The following is a 15,789-nucleotide window of genomic DNA, read 5'->3' as shown; positions in this document are numbered from 1 at the left end:
ATCATACCCCCAACTTAAACATTGCTAGTCCCTTAGCAATCAGATTATACACCTGTCAAACTTTATTCACAATAACTGTATGAATGTAAAAATTTCAAATTTGAAACCAAAATGCATAAAATCGAATAAGTAATTTAGCATTCTAAATCAGATTTTCGGTTAAAGGTCATACAATCTCAGGAATGGAAATTAGGATAACCAACACACAGACTTACTCCCTCGAAGTTTTGACTTCAAATCACACTATGGATTTTCTCTCCAATAAAAAGGATTCCTCAGGTGTACACACAAGGGGGTGCACCATTATAAGAGTAAATGCAGAACAAGTTCAAAACTCAATGCCATCCCAAATACAAGGAACGTATTTTCATGAAAGAACAAGGAAATTGACATAGCTTCATGATTGGAATAATGCTCTAGATGAGTAACTTCTGAATTTAAACATGATTCCCTACTTCAAACTCGAATTCTGAGATCACATGATTTATAGCATCAAAAGGGACCAGACTGGGTTGTAATGGGGCTATAAGGTTAATATGGGTTGTCAAAGAGAAGGTAGAGTGTGCAAAGGGTGTGTCGGGATTTTTTTTTTTTTTAGCATTTATTTTGAAACAGTTATGCTGAATAGCTAAGAGAATTTGCCCCTTTTTTTTTCACTTTTTTTTTTCTTCTTTTTTTTTCTCTTTTTTTTCTTTTTCTCTTTAAATATAAAAATAGATAAACAGACTAATTCCCAAAATCACACCAGGTTAGATAAAATTCATATGGTTATGGGTTAAACGAGGGTAACAAAGAAATTGTACTACAAATGGCTCAAATGGGATAGCAAGTGAGGTTAATGTAAAGAAAGAAAAAAAAGTTAGTAGGCCCAAAATGAAAGAAATTGATCCCTCTATCATGCTTCTACAAAACGATGTTACTCACTCATCTAATTCAGAGTTTGAAACCAGTCAAACTTATCCGCTATCATACTAGACATTCAAAGCAAATTGATGTTTTGAAGCCATTGAAAAGATAAGATAAACAATAAAGCATATTTAGAGTAAGTGTTATTTCACTTAGAATTAACGGTTATTAGGCTCAAACACTCACTTGGGTAATACTCTTCACTTCTGTTGAGGGATCATACAGTGTACTAATCAGCTAATTACTGTTACCTTTGACTTTATGACCGATAACCAATTTTTAAATTTTGAATCCCCGATGAATGCAAATTACTTATTCTAATGCATATACGTTTTCAAATAAGAAATCAATGCATCCATGTTTCGTATTGCAAACTTAACCGGCTATCAGTGCATAACTTCAAAACTTTAGGAATAACGTTATTTAAAACATAATTTTTTTTTTAATAAGAGCAGATAAAGATAATCAATTTACACAAGACTACAAACTAGCAATAGCAAATTCACAGTTAAATATGAACCAGATAATTCATAACTAAACCTTACACCCCCAACTTGAATTGCAGTAATAAATTAGGGTTGTTAGGAATACCTGTAACTCCACAAGTCCATTTTGCTGTGAACTGCTAAAACTTAAACAACAAATGAGCATACCATATATATATATATTTATATTTTCATACCAAAATAAAAATTGATGCAAGTCATAAGATAAAAAAAATACGTCTCAAGAGTACAAAAAGTACTCCTTACTCAGTCATCTTATCAAAGACTTTGCCCAACAACATTCCACATTTTTTTTTTTTTAAGAACACAACCAAGAAAAATCCCGCAAGTTGTACAATAACTAGATGCGTCTCAAGAGTATAAAAAGTACTCCTTACTCAGCCATCTTAATAAAGAGCATTTCTCACAGTGATAAATCTAAATTAATCGGACCCCTTTGGCACTTGTTACTAATTGCCTTAGACCAGTCTATCCGAGGCTCATGAGGATCGTACTGTGGAACATAAGCATGTAATTTCTCTAGCAGCTTATCAATGGTGGATGCAGAAATCAGAATCTTTCTTGCTGAACAAGAAATGAACTGTTGGTCCACAGCCTGATCAAGAAAAGAAAGTAACCCATCGAAAAAATGGTTAACATTTAAAAGTCCAATGGGTTTGGTATGGAGATTACTCTTGGCCCAGGAGATTATACAAAAGATTTCTTCAAGTGTTCCAAAACCTCCTGGTAAAGCAATGAAGGCATTTCACAGATAAATCTTACAAGCCATGCGCTCAGATATAGAAGTCGTTTCCATAAGTTGACCGCTTGTGGTTCAGCTAAAGGGATTGGCATTACACCTACCACAGATGAATTTTCAAGATGTACAGCTTGTGAAACATAACCATTCAATCCACGACTTCCCCCTCCATATACCAAATTAATTTTTTTCTCTCCTAATTTTTTACCAAGTTCGCTCGCTGCAAGTGCGTAACAAATATCACTCCCAAGTTGAGAGCCACAAAGTACACATATGGTATTGATTCGACGAACTAACTGGCCTTCCATGTTTGTTCCTTTTGTATGTCCTGAAAAGAAGTTGGCGATCAAAAGTAGCTATACAACAATTCAACAAGAAATAAATACAAACAAAAATCATGCTTATGTATAAGTAGTTGTGATTGTGGCTCACATCTTCCTCTGATTTTACGTCTAGAAACGACTTAAACACTTTCTATGAAGCGGGGATAAGCTTCCCATCCAATTTTCTTATAGATTGGCAAATAGGGTCATTTTTAGTCAGATTCCCAAGACTATAGCGTTGGTGGTCACTTTTGAACTGGGTTCATAAAGCAAGAAGTTCTCTTTGCACTATTCCACATGGATGCGTCTCAAGAGTCAATCGGATATCATCCAAAGACTCCTTACTCAGTCCATCCTTTATGAAACTATTTTTATCTTCTCGATTTATGGACGTAAACCCCACAGATTTGCATCGTGTGTTACAGGTCCATCGAGCACATTTGTAACAACCATTCATTCTTTTTGCTCTTCTTTTCTTCGCAAAACTACTCTTCCCTAAGCCTGGAAAATGCTTAAAACTAGGTGAAGTTTCACCAGCTAATCGAACTTTTGCTTCGATCAGCCAACGAATATCTTCAGGGATGTTATTACGCATCAACAGGCTAAGTCTTTCACACCTAGCAGCATAAATTTTTTTCAAATCATTCTGCGGGAGAGATGGATAATACTTGTGAATTTTTGAGAGATAAAGATCCATTTTTTAAAAAAAAAATATATATATATATACTAAGAAGAAAGTAAAGAACTATAAACTTTACAAAAGGGATGAGAGTACCTGATCGGAGAATAACACAAAGGAGAGAAGATTGAGCTCAAGAGGAGTGACTTGCCTCATACAGATATGGAGTCTCTTATAGAGCAATGGTCATCACTATTCTACACTCGAATCGAGGCATGCCATAATTGCACCATCAGGCTTGGCGTCTCTTTTTTTTTTTCAACGCTTGGTGCCTCATTTTTCAACATTTGGCAGTGTGCCTTATCTTTTATAGGGCAGTGTGATTGCACTGCCCAAGAAAAGATGGCTACCACCAGCGTCAATTCTGTCTCTCTTAATTCAAATTTTTTTATTTTTTATTTTTCTTTTTATTTTTTTATGATTATTATTATTTTTTTATTGTTTATTTTTTTTAATTTTTTTAATTCTTATTCTTATTATTTTATTTTATTTTATTTATTTTTTTAATAAAATTATTATTGAGTCTAACAAAATTTGGCTGCACTCCCACCCTGCAATTAAAACACAAAACAAAACATAATAAAAAATTTATATTTTTTTCTTTATTTAGGTGAGAGTTTTATACTCGTCAGTGTACGAGTGCAGTTGTAGTCCAAATTTAAATTTATATTTTCTAAATAAGTCCAGTCGTCCACTGAGAGATTTATTTATGGCAAAATAAAAAGAATGTCACACACAAGCACACACGTATTTGGACAAATTGGCAACAAGGTTTTTTTTATGATTTTTTAAACAACAGATACTAGGAAATAAATTAAGGCAGTAATTGAAATAAATACTTAAAGTGAGAATATAAAATTGGATAGTACTTGAGTTAAGACAATTTCAGTGCCAACCCGTTGATTCCCAAATTTTAACAGATAAGGTTAGTAACATTAATTTAATTTCAGATATGAGGGTTTGTTATTAAATGCAATTAGAGATTATGATAGTTCTAGTTTAAGCAATCCCCATACATGATATGTGAGATTCTAATTTAAGCAATTACCATAAATCCAATTACAATTAATATACAAGACAACTAAATTAATCATCCGAGTTTGGGTATGATAGCGTTTCCAGTTCTAGTAACTCTCATGCGTGACATGAAAGCTCTAAGTTAGGCTTATGCTCCAATCCAAACCTAGTGATTTCTCAATAATTAAGATACACTCATACTGAAATTTAAATTAATGTTACTCATTTAAAGCACAGCTTTGTTTGGGAATCATTGACGTTGGACACTGTCCTTGCCTTAACCAAAGATTAGATTTAGCTACTCATTTCCATTTAAAAGTTAATTGACATGAATTTAAACAACGTAATTTAAATAACAAAATTTAAATGACAAGAATTAAAATAGCATAAACTAACCGGCCATTTAGGCGATAGATAATTAAATGACAAGAATTAAAATTGCAGAAATTTAAAGACACAAATTAACCGGCCATTTAGGAGGTGAATAATAAAGTAATAATAAATGACATAAGAATTTAAAAGAAGAAAGGAAGGAAGTAAGATCACAAGAGAGAATACTAAAGAAAAGGGGAAAGAACAAGAACAATTCTCAAAAAGAGAATTATAAGGAAACAACTAAACTTTGATTCAAGAATAATAATCACACTTACAAATGCAATCAAGTGAGCTATTTATAGGCCACAAGATGTAATACAAACCACACAATTTCAATTATTCAATTAGACATAATTATATCTAATTGGCACTCACACACTTAAAGTTAAATGGATTTTAGTTATAATACACACCTAATATTAAATGGATTTTAGCTAAAATACATACCTAATAAAGCACTCATAAAGTTAAATGGATTTTAGCTATAATATCCACCTAATAGTTAAATGGATTTTAGCTAAAAAAACACACCTAATAAAGCTCTCACATAAAAAATAAAAATAGATTTCTATAAATTGGTTTTTTAATCTTCATTAGGATTAAAAATAATCCTTGAGCCTTCTCCAAATAATATCTTCCATGGGTTGCTCAAATTGGGCCTTAATTCTTCATGGGTTTGAATTCTTCATGCTTAAAAAAAATAATTTAATGTTATTAATAAATTATATATTATATATATGTATTACACATGACACATATATATATATTAGATTATATTATATATATATATATTACATTCATGCATATAATGATGTATATGTATTATATATAATTTTATATATTATTATTATTATTAAATTTTACTTTAAAATTTCATTTCATTCATTTTTCAATTTAAACTTGCATATAACCATAAAATATATATTAATATCTAATTTAAACCATTTTTAAGATCAAAAGAAGGGTATAATTATAACAAAATTTTTACAAAATTAACCACTAATCAGTTGACATCCCACATGAACAACACAATATGGACCACCTAGTCATCCCAGTGCAACTTCCCTGACCAAACAGCCTGGCATGGAAACCAAGGCGGCTATCCTGACATGCACACCAACATCATATACCTCTATTATTCCGTCACGCCCTTGGAGAATTATGGCTACACTATCCAGACAACATCTTATGCTGACATTCCATACGAACCCACAAAACGCAAGACAATGCCACATTTCACAATTCAATGCATCATATAAACAACATTTTATAAAATGCAATGCATAAGTTTACAACATTTAGGAATGAACCTCCCTCATAAAACCAACCGTTATCGATTACCGTTTGCATGCAACAAAACCATTTTGTATGAAGTCACAACACATTTAGATAGAACAAACACCAAGTTTTTAGGGTAGAAACACCCACAATAAATTAAGTTTTGATAGCGAACGACTCACCTCGACATATTTGGATTGCCTCGATCCTCATGCACCACATCGATTTGCGTGCCAAATCACATACACTTGAATTTATTCTCAACCTCAAGCCAAGATATTCCCTAAACACCATATTTAATTAAGGAAGCATCAAAATCCATTTTCCTCAATTTTTCTATAATTTTCTCTATTTTCTCCCAATTTTCATCTCAATAATTCCAAAATAATTATTTCCTCAACCATTTTCCCTAATATTTCAACACAATAAATCTTGAAATAATTAAAGGAAAATTTTGAAATTAAAATTACCGAAAAACCCTTATCCACGCACCCTCACGCGCTCAGCGCGTGGCTGTGCATGAAAGTTGGCGCGTGCAACCACGCGCCACCATCATCCTCGTTGATCCGGTTGCTGACGGATTCTTCGATGGCCACGAAAAGGGTACCCCCTTGAAGCCCTTCTTCAGTTGATCACAACGCCACTGGTTTCAGGCCGAAAGGCCACCGAAAAATGCCTTAAACGGACAGTTACATGCCGCGGTAGGCGGACCACCACTCGCTTCCAGCCAAGCTTCGAATAGCCTCTAGACTTGATGAAAATGCTCCCAAAACCTCCCAAAATCTTCCTCTTGATGCAAGCACCAATAGCCCCTTATCAAAGCTCCCAAAATCATCCAAAAACACGATCGATTTGCTTGCTATGTTTCCGCCGAAACCCTTGCTATTTATAGCGAAAATTCGGCCAATTAACGGCCATGGATTGGCCTACAAGAAACCCCAGGCCGTATACGACCTCCCTCAAACCTCTCTCGACTGTCCCATCGCTGGATTCGGCCTCTATGTGCGTGGATTTGTGGCGGCCGATTTTCCTTCGTTGTGTTCATATTATAATTTTTGCCAAATTGCATTTTCACCTGCTAGATTCTTCCAATGTCATTTCTACCCTTTGCATATCACCCCTGATCTTTCCAATACCACCATTAAGGCCCACAAGTCTTGTACTATTCATTTCATCCTTGAGATTCCCAAAAATCTACCATTTTGACCTCCCTCAAACAAAATTAGAAAATTATACTTTGGCCCGGCTGGTCGATTTGACCTTAAATCCATTCGTTTCAACCTGAAACTACCTAAGGGTTGTTCTATACATAAAATATTGGTCATTAACATGCTCCGTTAACTTTTCGGATGATCCCTACATCGATTCGATTTTCTCAACCTGGTCGACAGTTATACCGAGAACTGTTCCCGATTCAATTTCTTTCATTACCAAAAATCATAACTCGAATCATTCGTCAATACTATACCATTTTCCTTGGCTATCTAGGTCTGGGGTACTCCATTCGTCTAATTCGGTCGCCTAAAGCTGTGTTAGTGTACCTTATAGTCTCATTTTTTAAAAAATTCCATTTATGCCCTTCATTAAATACCCTTTATATCCTCAAATCACTCCCGGGTATTACAATACCTTTTGGACTAAATATGGATAAAGAACTCTCGGATTAAGCGTGTTTGAGTTAGGGTAGCTTAAGGATAGGTGACCCCTAGGAAGTTTGCGTAGGCCCATCAGGATAAGTTGATTCGCTCATTCCTATCGCTTGATGCGGAATGTTATAGGGGATATCAGAACCGACCCTTACAGAATGTGGTCCGATGAGGGCGGGGAGTGGCGCTGGGGCGCGAGGGCCTGAACAAGGTGCGACTCCTAGCAGGCTTCTAGGATGGAAGCCCCAAATGGGAGATGATTTAGGACTAGTTGTAATGTCACATGACGAGGACGTCATGTGCTCAAGGGGGGAGAATGTAATACCTTGAGAGCCCAATGTCAGGTCTAAGAAGAGACTCTAGAAAATCTAGTATATATATCGAATATAGTAAGAAAGAAAACAACACCAGCTAGATATATTTTTGGGCTGAATGTGGATAAAGAATTCTTGAGTTAAGCGTGCTTGAGCTAGGGTAGTTCAAGGATGGGTGACATTCGGGAAGTTCGTGTATGCCCATCAAGTCGCTCAATGTGAGATGTTACAACTATTCTTCCACCATTAAGAGTTAATGAGGATTAAATTACAAGTTAATGATTGATCAGAATATCAATAAGAGTTAATGAGATTTTTAGTTGTGTAACATATATGAAAAAAGTTCTCAGTGTGTAATTAATTATTATATAATATTAATATGTATAATTCTTATACACAATTTATATTATAAGAATTAATCAATTAAAGTAAAGGGAAAACCAATTGGCCTTTCAACCAATTTCAAATTGAAATTGAACAGACAAGCAAAAGGGACATCCTAGAGAGAAATCATCGAGGGAGGAGGAGAGAGAAAAGTCCCCCCTCCCCATGCTGTCGATATACATATATGATATATATATTATAAGTATAATAGATATATAATATTATTATTATGTTTAGAAATAAGAAAATGGCAGCAGCCCCTTCATGAGAGAGCCTTCTTCCCATCTTCTTCTCGTTTTGTTCGTCCAATTGATCCATCGCACACACACACATATATATGTATATGATATATATATATATATTGTAAGAAATAAAATACATGGGGTGAATTGGATTATCAATTTTTTTTTTTAATTTGAAGCAACTTCATGCATAGAAAAATATTTGACCTTTTTAGAATTTTTGAAAAATAGTGATAAAAGTATCTTTTGAAAAACTTAACTTCAGTTGATTAAAAAAATAATGATATGAGTATGTTTTGAATAAAAATGAAATTTCCAACATCAATTTTAGAACAAAAATTGTAAATTGTAAATTATAAATGCTAGAAATAAAAACTTGACTTGCTGAAATATAAGACAAAAGTAAATAATGCAGTATATACAAAATTTATAATAATTCAATTCAATCAACCTACTCCACTCCCTTGACTTTTTATCAAGGATTTCAATAATCCACTATAACTTTTACAAGATAAGTTAAAACCTCTACTTTTTAATATCTCAGCCAAGTACAAACAGTTTTTATAATGAGCAGCTAGAACTTCTTACACTATGTTTCTTTATGAATTTAAGCACTAACCACAATAAGATAAGTGAAATATACAAATTTAACACTTTGAAAAGCTTTTACAAGATTGAAATCAAATGATGAAAATAGCTTTTCACAAAGAAAAGATAGATGAAAATAATGAAAAAGTAAAACACTTTCTCTCTCTTTTGCTTAGTAGAAGATGTATTCTTTCAGAGTTCTTTGGCTCAAGGTAGAAGTAGGAAGAATTCAAGAATAACACTTTTTCTTTAACCTCTTTTCCCTTTTATGCTTGTTGTTAAGAGAATGATATCTGTAAGAAATAACTTTATTTCTCCTAAAAAATAATCATTAAAATATTTAAAAATTAAAATAAAAGAATGTGAGAAAATTTAGAGCACTTTTGGAGCCTTAACGATCAAAATTGTATATTAAATACACTTACAATGACTAGTTTAACAACTATATTTTTCAACTTTAGCACAACGTTACTTGAGTACAAAAAAGGGTTACTCAACTAAGTTTGATCTTTACTCGACTAGTTTGATATTTACTCAACTAAGTTTTGTTTGCACTCGAGTACAACCAGTTTATAATCAATTAATTTTGAGTTACAGAGACATGAATTCAATACTCGATTATAAACTAAATTTAGTCGATTATATATTAACTTTTACTTGATTATAAAGAAAAAATATTCGATTATAAAAGAATAATACTCGATTATTTTTAGCACATACTGAGTGGATTCAAAATTAAACTCTTACTCAATTACAAAATTTTCATAGTAAATTAATACTTCAAATATAAAGACATAATCTCTGTCCAAGCAAAATTACTTGACTATGGTATATAAATACTCGGCTAAGATAAGATCTTACTCAATTATATTTAACTCCTAGTCAATTAATGTTTAAGTAATGAAACTTGACATTTTTCTTGAATTAATTATTTGATGACAAAATTGATTTAATCAAGTATGCTCTGGCATACATTGAGTAAAAGTAGAAATTTACTCAATTATAAACTTAAGTACTCAATTGCTTTTAATCTAGTCGAACCTTGCAATAAGTACTCGATTATAAATAAATATTTAGTTGAGTATAAACTCTTAGATACTCAAACACAAATGAGATTATACTTGATTAATATGATGAGTGCTGTAATACCCAGTATTTAATATCAAATGTATGTTTGAATTGAGGGGTCAAAATGGAATTTATCAAAGTTTCGGACCAACGTGTAAAATTTGAAACATGAACGAAAGGCGAAAGTCAATGTCAAAGCAAGTCAAGGAATGAAAAATTGCCCAAATAAGTAGTATTTGACAAAACCAAGAGATTCGCGAAGGTTTGAGGTCGAAAACACGCAATTAGGGGCATCCAAGCAAAAGTGCAGATTGTGTAAACTACTCAAGGGAGGCCGAAACAATAAGTTTTTCCAAAATTCTTGAAGGAAATGAATAAGTTGGAACTTGTGGGCAGTAATGGAATTGTTAGAAAATCTAGGGGTATTAAGGACATGATGGAAATGTAATTGGAAAATGCTATGGGGTTAAAGTGCAAAATTGGAAATTTCATGGTGTGAAATCGATCGCCGCATGTGGCCGTCGGCCAGCAACCCTGGGGAGTCAGGAAAGCTCACCTTGAGGCTCGAGGATAGCCTCCAGGTGATGATAAAGCGTTTGAGGATGGCCATTGGTCGAGATTGGCCGAGATTTGATCGGTTTTAATTGCGAAAGTGACTGTCGATTCAGTCAAATTTTTTGAAGCAATTTTCTCATGATTTGGGGCTATTCGATGGGATTAAAAGGCTAGATCCGGTGCTAAGAGGATAAGAATGGGCAAGATTTGGTGGATTTTGGCGTCAAGAACGGGTATAAATAAGGGTTGAAGGCCGAGAGTTCAAAAGGGAAATTGGGCAAAATTACTTGTGTTTTAGCTTGAATTGAGCCTTGGGAATAAGGGGATTTTGATCTTTGAGGGCTAGGGAGAAAATCTGGAGAATTTGGAGAAAAATGGCGTAGGTTTAGTGGGGTTTCGAGAAGCTCGCCAAAAAATTGGGCACGGCTGGACTGAGACCTACAATCGACCGTTCGAGGCCCTTCCGGTGATCGTTGCCGACGTTAGAGGGTGCCATTAGGATCGCCTCTAGGAGAGCTTCAAGCCTATGTACTTTGTTCGGCCATCGGAGACCGTTGCAACAGGTTGTAGTCGGAGAAGACGATCGGAAAAAACAATCCGCGCGTGTGCATGCGTAAACTTCACCCTCAGTCACGCACTAGGTGTGTGAGGTACGCGTTTGGTCCGAAATTAATTTCAACATTTTGATAAGATTATTTTGGAAATACCTGTGTAAAAATATTTGGTGAAATGAGGTGTTAGATATTTATTACAAATTTTTGAAGGAAAGAAAGGTTTGGAAAAATAGAGAAAAATAAGGAAAATTGTGGGAAAAATAGAAATATTGATTTCTAAGGTCATAATGGTAAATGGGAGACAGTGAAAAAGATTGCACATTTTTCGAGGCTTTGCACGTTTTTCGAGAAGAAAATTGGTCTTATCTGAATTAAGGTGAGTGGTTTGATTCCAGTCTTACCCTTATTTGGAAGTGTGTTGGTGTGTGTGTAGTGGGAGGTGAGCGGTTTTACCCTCTCGAGCTTAGGTTACATGTGATTGAACAAGTTCCCGCAAGCGGTTATACCCTCCGAAATTTGAATTATATTGTGTAAGCGTTTTACTTATGTACTTGTGGTATCGTATGCATATCGAACATGTGGTACATTGCATCAACTATTTTTACTTGTAAAAGAGTCGGTGCATGGCGTGTGGTTTTTCATATCATCGGGGTATTGATTTTAGTGTCGTCGTTATGTTCGTGGGAGACGAGATGGGGTCTTCTTGAGAATGGGGCAAGGTTAATCCCAGTGATCGGGTGACACGGTAGGGCACTCGGGGATTAAGTATGTCGCGGTAAGGTCAACCCCAAAGGTTTGTGGAATGAATTTTCTACGGGAGGTTGAGTATGCCAGGGAGATTTATCAAGTTAGACGTGTTGCATGTTATCGTTGTCTGTATATGCCATGCTCGTGTGTGTTTCATGCATTCAGTAAACTATATCATGCCATCACTTAGATGTTTTATCATCTATTCTGGATTATGCCCCTAGAACATTCAACGTTCCAGCCAGGACTGCTGCGAAGGTGAGGATGGGGCCAGTTGAGGGTCAATGGTGTTTAGTATGATAGTTGTTGTATCATTTTGAGGTGATAGTACTTATTTTGTTATATGTATGAATGGTTGTATGGTAATGTTGTTATCATTTGGTATATTTGTACTACGTATTTTGTTAGGAAAATACTATGTAATAACCTCGTAGAAGGCCACGGCATTATGATATTATTATATCTGCTGCGTATTACTATGTCTCATTTAGTTTAAGATTATTGATCTTATTAGTTAAATGGGTAAGACTAGGGTTTTCAGGGTCTTATCTGCATGTGAAGATTGTTCTTGAAATCACCACAGGTGCTGGCTATCGTATGTGTCGGGCATGTTGAAGCATGTGAAGATTGTTCTTGTTACACCGTGCGAGATGAACTTGGAAAAAGAAAAGATTCTCAGAAATTCTCTTATAAGTGACACGCCTAGCGAGGCGGGGTGTTATAAGTGCAAAGACTCATTTGCCTAGATCGACACTTCTCGAGTAACATGGAATTTGTACTTGATTAATACTTTTATATACTCAATTAATTATATGTCTTACTCGATTAAAACTTTATCAAAAATCATTTTTAATATATTGTTTTGAATATCATCATCCAAACAATTCTCTCGTTCATATCAGCATCTAAATAAATAACATAAACATTAAGCTCAAACACAAGTGTTATTTTTGAAAGTTGGTTAGAACTAACTTTCTAATCACATTCACTTGATTACATAGAAAGACTTAAAAGATAAGAGATATATTTTTTTAAGCTCATGATTTTGATAATAAGTTGAGGACAATATATGTTATTCAACTAAAAATATTCATTTCTAGATCAAGGAATGATTATTCTCCTTAGCACACAACACAAAATATTTCATAGAAATGTAATTATCCAAGTAACTATTCATTCAAATATACACATATGAAACACACATAAATTAAATAGCTTACTTGCTACTTAACTGAGACAGAATATATAGAAGATTGCAAATACGTTCGGCACAATATATATTACTCAACAACAAAGCACTATTTAACACAAAGATGCATTAACTTGAGCATTATGATATCTCATTTATATTTTACGAAAACACATATAAGTTAAACGAAGTATATATATAATTTATATTCTATAAGTTTTAAACCATCATACACATGTACGAATATTACACATTTTAAATCCAAAATATTATTATTTTAAAACACTTGACAACTTAAGAATTTATAGCAGCTTAATCAAATACAGTTGAATTCAATAAGATTTATATTCTTTCAAACACTTGAATGATTTTGCTTATCTAGCAACAATCATTCAACATTATGATTCTTCAAGTGTTTTTCCATTAAATTTTAGAACATTTGAAAACCTTAGGAATTTGATATTAAATATCAAATAGAAAATCTAAGATCATTGGATCAAAACTCAAGAACCATTTCATGAGTATATGATCATTTACTATAAGAACTTGATTTGACCCACACTCTTTGAATCACAACATAAATATTGATCACTTAGGACAACAAATTTAATCCTAAATTTACTTTAAGAACCATAAACACCATAAGATCTATAAGATACTTATGCAATATGGATATTTAGAATATCCCTTAAAAACTTGAATAACTTGTTAGCACAGATAAGACATAAAAATAATCTTACTGGCAAATAGATAAAATATAACATATTAAGGTTATCAACACAACCTTAACATTTTCCAAATAAATATGAGAATTTATCATCTTAAAGAAGGATAAAATATTTTTCACATATATAAACCATATTAATAGATAAACATATCAATATTCCTTGAGAGTATTCTCAAATCATCCTTTTCATAGAACATGTCTTACATTAAAGTTTTGTATAAAATAATCATCATCAAACATTTAAGAACAAACTCAATAACATATATATATATATATATATTTCAGTAGCAGGAACACCATGCTTCATTCCCATCTCTCAGCTTTAATATATATACGATATATTTACAAGGAAGAGGCAGTTCGTGCACCAGTAGCAAGGAGTGACTTCTGGTCTTATTTCTAGTTCATTTGATTTCTATTCGAGGTAAAATATATATATGTATGTATAAGATATATATATATATGTTAGCAACATAGTACATAGACACATCAGCTTGGGGAAGAAGATAGATTGCAAGGAGTTGCAAATCAACAGCTACTTAAGGGACGAATAGAAGCTCATGGTTGAAAAAATTAATAGTTATAGAATGGACAACAATGTGCAAATTTGACGAAAGAGTTTGTCATGGCAATTGTAAGAGATCAACGTGTGCATTCGATTAGCAGCACTTCGACATTGACAAGAGTTGTAGGCGGCTAGCAGTGGGCTATTGAGGTGGCCAACGACAATGGCGGTACATTCTCTAGTGGTTCTAGTAACTAAGACAACAAGAGTTGCTGGCGGTGACAACGACTGTGGTTTTCGATGAATTTTCAGTGGTTGTCTGGCAAGAGTTGCTTGTGGTGGATTTACAACTACAACTCCTTTATTATATCTTGCTACAAAGTTCATAAGATGGGGTAGTCTGTTGAAAGAACTATCCCAGCTCATTTTCACCTTTGTTTGACATGGTCTTAGCATTGATTTGGTGAAGAGTTCTAGAGCAGTCTATGAGTGGACTGACTTGATCCCTTACGCTTGTGGGGGTGGCTTGGTTATCCAAGGACAAGTACCAGAGTGGATGAGAAGCTAGTTCAACAAGTTGGTTCGTGATGGGATTGCAGGAGCTCGACCGAGAAACCGAAGAATTTGGGTCAGATGTGCAACAAAAGCAACCAACATCATCTTCACAATTAAGATAATTGTTACTTGTTTTACATTTTCATATTATATGGTAATGTTTTTATATATGTATATACCCGTTATCACTGTGCCATGCAAGGAACGATCCGTTTCTACTGTTTATTTATTTGGTTTTTGAAAAAAGTTTTAAAAATCGATTTGTCTTCTTGCATCTACCATTAAGCGTTAGCACACCTCTTTTCAATTATATAATGAGAGTCACAGATTAAACAACAATGAAAAATAAATTGAAAGTCATAAAATTGCTCTAGGGAATGATTTGAGCACTGAAGGAAAGATAAATGGAAGGGCACAATTTGATAGCTTTATAAGAATTGTTGAGACCGTTGAATTAGCAAAATTAAAGCTAAATGTTTATTTGGAGGAAGGCATTTACGTTTGCAATGAAGATAACAATGTCTTTGATGTGTTGGAATGGTAGAGGACGAATAATTTGAATTTTTGTATCTTGTCCAAGATGACTTGTGATGTCTTGTCAATTCCTATTACCACAATTGCTTCATAAGTGACTTTTACCACTAGTAGTCGGGTTATAGATTCATACTATTCGAATTTGGGAATAAACACACTTCAAATGTTGCTATGTGGTGAGGGTTGGTTTAGAGCTTTTTATGACATCAATAAGAAAAGAAAAGTAAGTATAATTTACTTTTTTATTATCGTCGTTACTTGTTACTTGATATTTGCAAAAATGATTAATTTGTATGTTTTTAAAAGATTCTTTGCTATAATTTTGATTATGTTGTATTTTGAAAACAACTAGACACGT

At 33.6% G+C, this 15,789-nt stretch overlaps 2 protein-coding genes across 4 annotated transcripts in view; one reads left to right on the top strand and one right to left on the bottom strand.

Annotated features, from left to right (window-relative positions):
• The window catches only part of LOC127810338 (signal peptidase complex subunit 1-like), a 69,070-nt gene that overhangs the window by 45,391 nt on the left and 7,890 nt on the right, over positions 1–15,789 (bottom strand). The window lies entirely within an intron of this gene.
• The window catches only part of LOC127810336 (small ribosomal subunit biogenesis GTPase RsgA 1, mitochondrial-like), a 70,693-nt gene that overhangs the window by 50,580 nt on the left and 4,324 nt on the right, over positions 1–15,789 (top strand). The window lies entirely within an intron of this gene.

Source organism: Diospyros lotus, chromosome 9, assembly GCF_014633365.1.
Source record: "Diospyros lotus cultivar Yz01 chromosome 9, ASM1463336v1, whole genome shotgun sequence".
In the NCBI taxonomy this organism is placed as follows: domain Eukaryota; kingdom Viridiplantae; phylum Streptophyta; class Magnoliopsida; order Ericales; family Ebenaceae; genus Diospyros; species Diospyros lotus.
Note: the sequence above shows the minus strand (reverse complement) of the source record. Positions and strands in the feature narration are given on the sequence as shown.